This window comes from Bidens hawaiensis, unplaced genomic scaffold (assembly GCF_021521415.1).
Source record: "Bidens hawaiensis isolate Kalapana, Puna unplaced genomic scaffold, B.hawaiensis_p1.1 tig00009618_1, whole genome shotgun sequence".
Classification (NCBI taxonomy): domain Eukaryota; kingdom Viridiplantae; phylum Streptophyta; class Magnoliopsida; order Asterales; family Asteraceae; genus Bidens; species Bidens hawaiensis.
In genome coordinates, this window is record NW_027491719.1 from 378,726 (window position 1) to 387,905 (window position 9,180).

The 9,180-nt window shown below is 37.3% G+C and overlaps 2 pseudogenes across 1 annotated transcript; both read right to left on the reverse strand.

The window, feature by feature from the left end:
• Window positions 1-226: 226 nt before the first annotated feature.
• Window positions 227-577, reverse strand: LOC143533060 (toll/interleukin-1 receptor-like protein pseudogene; annotated as a pseudogene).
• Window positions 578-2,183: 1,606 nt separating this feature from the next.
• On the reverse strand, window positions 2,184-8,956 carry LOC143533103 (TMV resistance protein N-like; annotated as a pseudogene). The gene is made up of 6 exons (XR_013135294.1): window positions 8,338-8,956; window positions 6,616-7,705; window positions 6,316-6,513; window positions 5,239-5,912; window positions 2,881-3,136; window positions 2,184-2,782 (listed from the first exon to the last, which is right to left on the reverse strand). The product of XR_013135294.1 is annotated as a TMV resistance protein N-like (transcript).
• Window positions 8,957-9,180: the final 224 nt, after the last annotated feature.

A 9,180-nucleotide genomic window follows, 5' to 3' on the forward strand; every position in this document is an offset into this window, starting at 1 on the left:
TTTGCTGCGCAGGTAGCCTTCCCTGATGGCTTGTATCCGCAGCTGCGGGAACAGGCGGAGTACACCATTGGGAGGCTTTTCCTGCGGGAACAGCTTGCGTACTGCGCGTAAGGACGTCACGTCTCTGAGCATGGTGGGTCCTGCGGATCCAGTTGGTTTATGCGCAGACGTCCCTCTTAATGGTGAGTCTTGCGGGTCCAACTGGGCTCTGCTGGGACCTACCTCTTCAGCCATAAAATATGGGCATAACGATCTGCCCTCTCTTCTCCATGCATTCTATAATATACGCTAGCTCATCCAAGCACCAATATGAATCTGCATAATTTTTGGAGAATACAATAACCGCAATACGTGATTCTTGAATAGCCTTCAAGAGCGATTGACCTATTAACACACCCCGAGCAAGAGTTTCGTCATCCTTGTATCTGTATATTCCTTGTTGTTCAAGGGCCGAGTAGAGATGATCCACAAAGTTCTTACGAGTATCTTCTCCTCTAAAACTCATGAAAACATCATATTTCCACGTTTTAGAAATATATGTGGGAATCATGTGAGAAGAGGACGACGAAGACGCCATTGACCTGTTTAATTTGATTGAAAGTAGTACAAGAGCAAGGAGTAGAAATCAGATCCAGAAAGATATATGCGGTTTTGAATAGGTGATCAATAAGTTTAGTTGCGTATATATATATCACACTTGTTGGCATTGACATCTCAACCATTTATAGCCCATGCACCTACTACTTTATCATAGAAATATATGCGGGTCAACATAAGATTTTAACATTTCACATTGGATCCCTTTATCTATTTCCTATTTGTATTTAATTAACCGACAATTAAGAGAAAACTGTGTGACTAGTAAATTATTAAACGGTTGGAAATGAGCTTAGAAATGAAATGTGTGGATTTGGCGGAATTTCAACCCATTTGGTTATAACTGGGTTGATTTGGGTTGTGTTTTATTTCAACCAGGTCAAAAGGACAAACGAGTAAGCCATTTCCAACGCATACGACCACCTATATAGTTTTGATCTAAGGTTCAAAATGTTTATACGTGTAAATTTTGTAATTTGTTAAATTTCTCGTTTAGAGCACGACATCTACATCACCTCTGAACTCAATTAATGTGTTCATCGAAGCTAATCGCTTTAGATACAGAGAATCACCATAGACTGAAAGATCAGCGCCTATTTCAAATTAACAATTGGTTTGAATTTCAAGCGAACTATTTGCAAAATTTTGATAAACAACATTGGGAAGAAAGATCTAGAAGTCGGAACACTTGTGTTGGTATATCTAACCCGTTTGTCATGTTTGGCTTAACTTGCTTAATTTTGCAGGTCGGTTTGTGTTAACGTAAACATGTTTAATCCGTTAATTAAACATGTCAACTAGCTCACTAGCCCGTTTGAATAATGTTATAGAAACACACCAACTTGGTTAACACGTTTGCATATTAGTTCTCAGCTACCAGCTCGTTTGATAAATGGTTAAATGGTTGTGTCCAAAGACGATTTTAAGTTTGTTCATGTTAAAGTTGATTTTCTTCTAACGAATTAAAAATACAGGCCTTGTTTGGGTTGAATAATTCAAAGAACAAATAAACAATGAACACCTTTGTTATTCTTAACCATCTCTACCTACCTATTAAACAATACAAATAACGATTTGATTATCTCAAGTAAGTTCTTGAACGTTATACCTAACTCTGAATAAACGCTTATTGTCACGTTATTCTAGAAAGTCTGTCCAAACACAAATCGGAATTAATAATATCGTGTTTGCACGAAATTACAAAACTTTGGTGAAACTAATAATAAAGTACCAGCAAATACAATTAACTGACAAAAAAGTCATGGAAACCTATGGCAAATAAAGGGATAAAAGAAACACATGTTCTTGATTTGAGAATGGATAGTTTAATAGTTTGGTCTTATGCATCTTATCATGACAAAACTAAAAATGTGTAACTTTGTATCACTTAAAATCTTTAATTTTGCTTGATTCCTCTGTTGTTTACAATCAGGTTTGATATAATGAAGGTCTTGGAAATTGATTTTCAAGCCAAGTCATCTACCACAAAGTCGCGTGTTAGGAGACTGGTGGTGTTAACATTTGTGAAGCCAACAACATTTTGGATTGCACCATATAAGTTAAACCTCATGAAAATAAATGACATTGATCAGGACTTAAATCGTTTGCATTTCTCTTCATGGAGATTGATTTTTACAAAACACAATATTTATGTTCAAAGACACCATCTAATTTCAACACGAGAGGACGTTGAATATTCGTCTATGATCTTAAACGTCTTTCTATATTCGTATTCATCTTCCCAGCACTCTGAGCAATCCATTGTAGCTTTTGATGTTTCCCTTAAATCACCTAATCTAATTCTTCTAGGAACAAGTTCTACTTTACAATTACCCTTGCCTTGAATCTCAAATGAAGTCTTTGTGTATGCGAAACTCCACCATGGGGTGTGTCTCAATGAACCAAATGGTACATAACCTACTTGTGAGTATTCATAAGATTCTGGTGTAATATCAAACTCCTCCCGGTGATGATGGGTTTGGAAATTCATGGACATCTCCTGCTTAATAACTATGCCACATTCATCCTTCCATAGATAATTCTCAGCACATACTAGAAATCCAGTAAATTCACTATGCCAGTTGGTCGGTAGGTGAAGTGTGATGAATGTTGTTGTTCTACAAAACATATCAGGTTGCCTACCCGGGAGTGTGACACTCATAAAGCGATCTTCAACTGCATTTCCCTGTCATGATTCATTTGAATTATGAGCAACTCTAATATTGTTGTTACATTATATAAACAACAGAAATGTTGAAATTCAAGAACAATATAGATAAAAACCTTAAGCAATGAATGTAGGACCTTCTCGCGTCCAGTCAGCTTATTGGTGTTCCAAAGTGAGACTTTCCACAACCATTTATAATTTGATAGATCTCCTATGCTTTCAAGTGAACCACAAATATTTGCTTTGAGAATAGCTATGCTTGATGGGAGATCCAACAATTCTACAAGGTTTTCGCAGCAGGACAAATTGAGGACCTTTAGACAGGGTACTCGGGAGAGGCTGGAATGTAATCGTGAAAATTGGTTTCCACGTGTAACACCCCGACCGATGGCGGATTATACATCGGGGCGCCACGTATTGTTTCATTACTCGCGACACTATTTGGGTGTCAATATTTAATAAATACATTTCATTGCGCACGCGCAGAACACGACATAAAGTAACATAAATCATATTATAACTCAAAATATTCAAATAACATAAACTTGTCTTGTTACATTTTAAACTAGGTCCAAAAGAAAAGAAAACATCCTATGTGTCCTCGAGCTTCCAGAAACAACTACAGCAAACCTGAACATGTGTTAAAATAAAACGTCAACACTTGCGTGTCGGTGAGAAATCAAGTTTAATACATATAAATAGATAACAATATCTGCGCGCATCATGTGTATAACTGGTGTTCAACAAGGGTGTAATCAGATTGTGATCAAGCCTTAGATCATAGCTCATAGTTCAATCCGTGCTCCCAATTGAGCACAAAAACAAGAAAACTGTGCAAGTGTAAACAAAAGAGAAATCATAAACGATAGTTCTCCCGTGTTCATCTAATGGATCCATGAAAACTGCGGAATAGGCCGACAAGACGGTTAATGATCCACACATACAAATAAACAGCCAAGTCTACGTCCATAACACATGGGGTTTTGCGCGACAAAAGTTCATAAACAAGTTTAAGACTCAAGTTTGTACGAACACATGAACATCCAAAAACATTAAAAATAAAAAGGGATTAGGTACGAGATTACTCACCTGAAAAAGGTGTGTGGAAAGATAATGCAAGAACCAACTTTTAAACAAGCACAAGTTAACCTATAAATAAGAGGTTATTGGTTTAATGATTTGTTTTATGCCTTGAATATATGTTAGCTTAGTAATATGTATCTTTAACAAATTATTATATATTATATATTACCGGAAATCTGGGCAGGACAAGGGAAAAGACGAAGGCAGAGAGAGGAGGCGGCTGAGGAACAACGGCAGAGGGCAAGGAGAAGAGAGCTGAAGAGAGTTTAAGTGTTTGTGTGTGTAGTGTTAAATAACAAGAAAATAGTATTATTTATAGGGAAACCCTAGGGAACACAATCCCTTAAAAAGAGGAAAAAGATCTTCTCAAATCAGACAAAAGATATTAAAAAGCATAAGAAAACAAAAGCAAAAGATATCAACAGATACGCCGGCAGCTGCAGGGGAACAGGAAAAAGGGCTGACAGGTTACAGAATAAAGCATGGGAGGAGTCAGAAAAAGCACTGTTCAAGACATGCAAAAAGAAGATTTCAAAAGATTATGTCAGTCACTTTTTCTGTCAACCAATAGGATTGGTGCGCATGCTGCGCCGAAAGTGGCTTTTCGGACAGGTGTCGGAACTGACCTACAGTGCTCAAACAAAAGATAAGATATCAAAAGATACAGGCTGACCTAAACAGAAGAAAAGACTTAAGGTCTAGCGCGAGAAGATTCGAGCGCACGCGCGAGGGCGAAGGCAGACAGAACAAGCCTTAGCGCGTCGCGGGAAGAACTAAAATCCTTAGCGCGCCGCGGGAAGAACTACCATTCTTAGCGCGCCGCGGGAAGAACTACAATTCTTAGCGCGTCGCGGGAAGAACTACCGTTCTTAGCGCGCTGCGAGAAGAACTACAAATTCTTAGCGCGTCGCGAGAAGAACTATCGTTCTTAGCGCGCTGCGAGAAGAACTACAATTCTTAGCGCGCTGCGAGAACAGTTCGCCTCGCGTATCGCAGGAACAACTGGTCTTCGCGCAGGCTTCCTTGTAAGGAGTCTGGCGCGTGGAGCTGCGCAGACATCCTTAGGCGGGAAGAACCAAAGGACAAGCAAAGAGTTAAAAGAGAAAGGGGGTTCAAGGCGCAAGGGTTAAGCAGAGGGGCGGGACGGCGACAAGAGAAGAAGAGGCGGGACGGCGACAAGAGAGAGAAAGAGGCGGGACGGCGACAAGAGAGAGAAAGAGGCGGGACGGAAATTATTATTATTAGTAAGTAATATAAAAATATATGTATATATATAATTTATTAAATGTTAAATTTACAAAGATTAATAATCAAATTTTAAATCATAAAAAGAATCGGATTCGAAAACGGGTACCTGGGTCGGGTCGGATAGGGCAGTTGTCACACCACGTAGATCTAGTACTTGTAGGTTGACTAACTCGTAAAATATTAGATGGAATATCTCCATCTCCCAAATTGCAGAAACTAAGATTCAGCTTTCTTAGAAAACATGGAAATTGAGCAAACTTCATGTTCACCGAGCTGTCTTGATGAAAAGATTGTAACCTGATACGATTCATAAGATTCTTGAAGAGTGTTGAACTTTGACTCTGAAGTTGATTACAACCGTATAAATTAAGATCTTCCAAGTGTTTTAAAAGACAGAAGTTGCACGCAATCCTTTTTAGTTTGCAACACCGATACAAATGAAGAGAAACAAGATTGGTACAAAATTGTCCAACTGGGGGTAGGATTATTTCTATATCAGTATGATTCAAATGAAGGTTTACTAAGCTATCCATGTTTGATTGGATATGTGGAAACTTTTGGAGTTGATAGCATGAAGAGAGGTCAAGAATCTCCAGTTTTTTCATCCGTATGATGGGTGGAAACTTTTTAAGTTCTAAACATCTTTTCATGTCCACCAAAACAAGCCTGTCATGATATCCATTGATGGATGAATCTCTTTTAGTTTTTCACAACCCTGTAAATTCAATCTTTCAAGACATGGAAGGCCACTAAAATCTGGTGTCTTCACTAGATGCTTAGAATGCCGGAGATCAAGAATTTTCAAATTTGGTAGATGCTATATATTAAGACAGCTAATCAAAAGTCAGATAAGTATAATATTTTTATGAATATCATAGAACCTTTGTCCATTCACATACTTGTTCGATTAGACTGGAGCTTTAAACCTTTGAGTTTAGTGTAATATTTTTTACTTTGGAGAATGGCCAACCTCCTCTATAACCAAAAATAAAATAAAATCTTTACTGTTGCTGACTTGCCGGTCATGGATCGTATATATATATATATGGTCTAAAATTTTGTTAAATCACCGCCCAAAAAGTTTCCGTCAAAACTTTACATGTATTGTTACTTTGTTAGTCTGGAACCTTGTATGAAATCCAAGTTTTATTAACATGTTCATTTTATGATGTTGATTTCACGATTTTTACTTTTAGTCAAATTTGTGAAACAAAAACTACCTTACACCCTTTCCAAAGTTCTTTCTGTTGGTTCCTGATCAACATTAGACAACCTAGTTTCGTTGGCTGAAAATTTGATGGGAATGAAGATGCTGGATAGCTTTCCCAATCAATCCACCGAAGTTTCTTCATTTTTGCAACAACGTGAGGAAGACGCGGATGTATGGCACCACGTGGCAAAGTTAATACTTCATTTTCCTGTGTTGGTTAATCAAGTGAACCAAAATTGTGTCAGCATCCATATAAAGTGGTCACTGATGAACACATGCAAGAAATATATTAGTTCAAAGCCAGCTTTACCATTAATAGAACGACCTCCATAGTACAAAACTCTACAATATCTTCTGTTCTCCAAATTCTGCTACGTTTTTCAGGATGATTAGGGTGTTCCCCTCTAACAATGTAGTGGGCCATTTCTTCTACCAAGTCATGCATATCAAAAATTCCATTTGAAACTTTTATGAGAGACTTTTGTACCAACACCTTTACCCCTATACCAGGGTGAAAACTGCATGCATTAAGCACCGTCATTGCCTCATCTATTAATGATCTTCTAAAGAAACATGCAATATCTAAGAATAGCTCTTTCTCATCACGTTCAAGTCCATCATAGCTTATTTTTTGTCTCTCCATGACCTTAACATCTGGGATGCATTTTAACTTGGTCAAGGCACTCATCCACTCATCCTTGTCTTTGTCGTAAAGAAAAGAACCTAGAACTTCTAGTGCTAATGGGAGCCCTCCAGCATAAGAAACTAATTCTAGTGATAACATCTCATGTCTTCTACAAGTTTATCTTTCTGGTGCGCATGCCTATTGAAAAGCTGGACAGCCTCGTCATGTGATAGCAAACTCACTTCATAGATTGTGTCTGCTATGCGGGTTAGCAAATGCTCATCCCTAGTTGTGACTAGTATCCGGCTTCCCTCACCAAGCCAATCATGTGATCCGGCTAAGGCCTCCAGTTGCTTAAGGTCATCAACATCTTCAAGAACAACTAAAACACTTTTACTGACATAACCTTCTTCCTATCATGCTTCTTCCCTCTACCTCACTCTCTACCACCACATCTGTTCTCAAAAGAAGGGATAAAAGATTTTCTTGCAACTTTTTTAAACCATGCTTGCTTGATTCATCACGAATATTTTCAAGAAGGCAGTGAGCTTCAAATTGGTGAGACGTTTCCGTATAAGCAACAGATGCGGGAGTAGTCTTACCCCCACCTCCAACCCCCCATATTCCAAACATACGCACACCACCAGATCCAATTTCCATCTTTGATTTCAAATCTTGCAAACGAGTCTCTATTCCGATCAAGTCTTTATTAACATTTTGTATCAGCCTACTGGATATTCTACCAACAATGTCTTTGATGCATTTTGCTTCATGTCTACACATTGAGTACATTAGAATAGTTAGAATACATGCTCACACCCAGTATTCATATATTCTCAATAAATTTTTTTTACTAATTTTGAAACTGCTTGTAGTAATCTATATTTTAATGATATAATATTTTTTCTGAAACATAAGTTCTATGAACGAACTCCCGGTCAATGAATGATGACCATTTCTCACAACTGTATTGGATTATTACTCCTAAACCTCAAGTATGAGATTTATTTGATTTCAAGTAAAATAAAAAAAATAATAACCAAAGAAAATAGACTTGAAACAATACTGGGTAACACAAAACAGTAGAACATAATGTTTTATAATATCCAAAATTTAAATATGTAATATTAGGAGTAGTTTATTCAAACTAGATTTACATATAATACTTGTGTCAAGCAAAAGTTTTTGGTAAATCAGACTAACTTTCAATCCTTTTGACCTTTTTTACTTAACTTCCAATTAAAATTAACCTCTAAAACTTGCTTTTTGAGATAAGAGCATAAGCTAAACTGACCTATATATACATAACTGAGTTGAAATTTTCAACTTTAATTACATGTGTAATAGAGTTATAAAATTCTAGCATCTCAAGATAAGAAAGTTTGTCTAGAAAGTAGAGAAAATTACCCATTTGCAAAGTCCTTAGGGACCCATCCAGAAAGATTGCCTGCTTTTACAAGAGCTCTTCTCCATGAATCAACTTTGTGTTTATACTCGGACTCATGTTTGGCAAATGCTTCTTCAAATTTCCCATTTTGCTTTCTGACATCCGAGGGATCTACGTCATAAAATACAGGCATAACGATTTGTCCTCTCTTGTCCATACACTCTAGCTCATCCAAGCACCAAGATGAGTCTGCATAGTTTTTTAGAGAATACAATAACAACAATCCGTGATTCTTCGATAGCCTTCAAGAGTGATTGACCTATTGACACGCCACGGGGAAGTGTTTCGTCATCCTTGTATGTGTATATTCCTTGATGTTCAAGAGCTGAGAATAGATGATCCACAAAGTTCTTGCGAGTATCTTCTCCTCTAAAACTCATAAAACATCATATTTCCACGATTTAGAAAAAGATGTGGGAATCAAGTGAGAAGAGGATGACGAAGATGCCATTGATCTGATTAATTTGATTGAAATTAGTACAAAAGAAAGGAGTGAAAATCAGATCCAGAAAGATATATGTGGTTTTGAATAGGTGATCAATATATTCAGTTGACCATATCACACTTATTGGTTTTGAAGTCCCCACCACATGCATTGCCAGCCTACCTTATCATCAAAGTTTATGCTGGTCAATGTAAGATGTCAAAATTTCACATTGGATCCTTTTATCTATTTGTATTTTCTTAGGCCGACAATTAAGAGAAAATTGTGACTAGTAGGCTATCAAACGGTTGGACATTCATGAACTTAGGAAAGAAATGTGTGGATTTGGTGGAATTTCGAGGTTATAAGTGTGTTGATT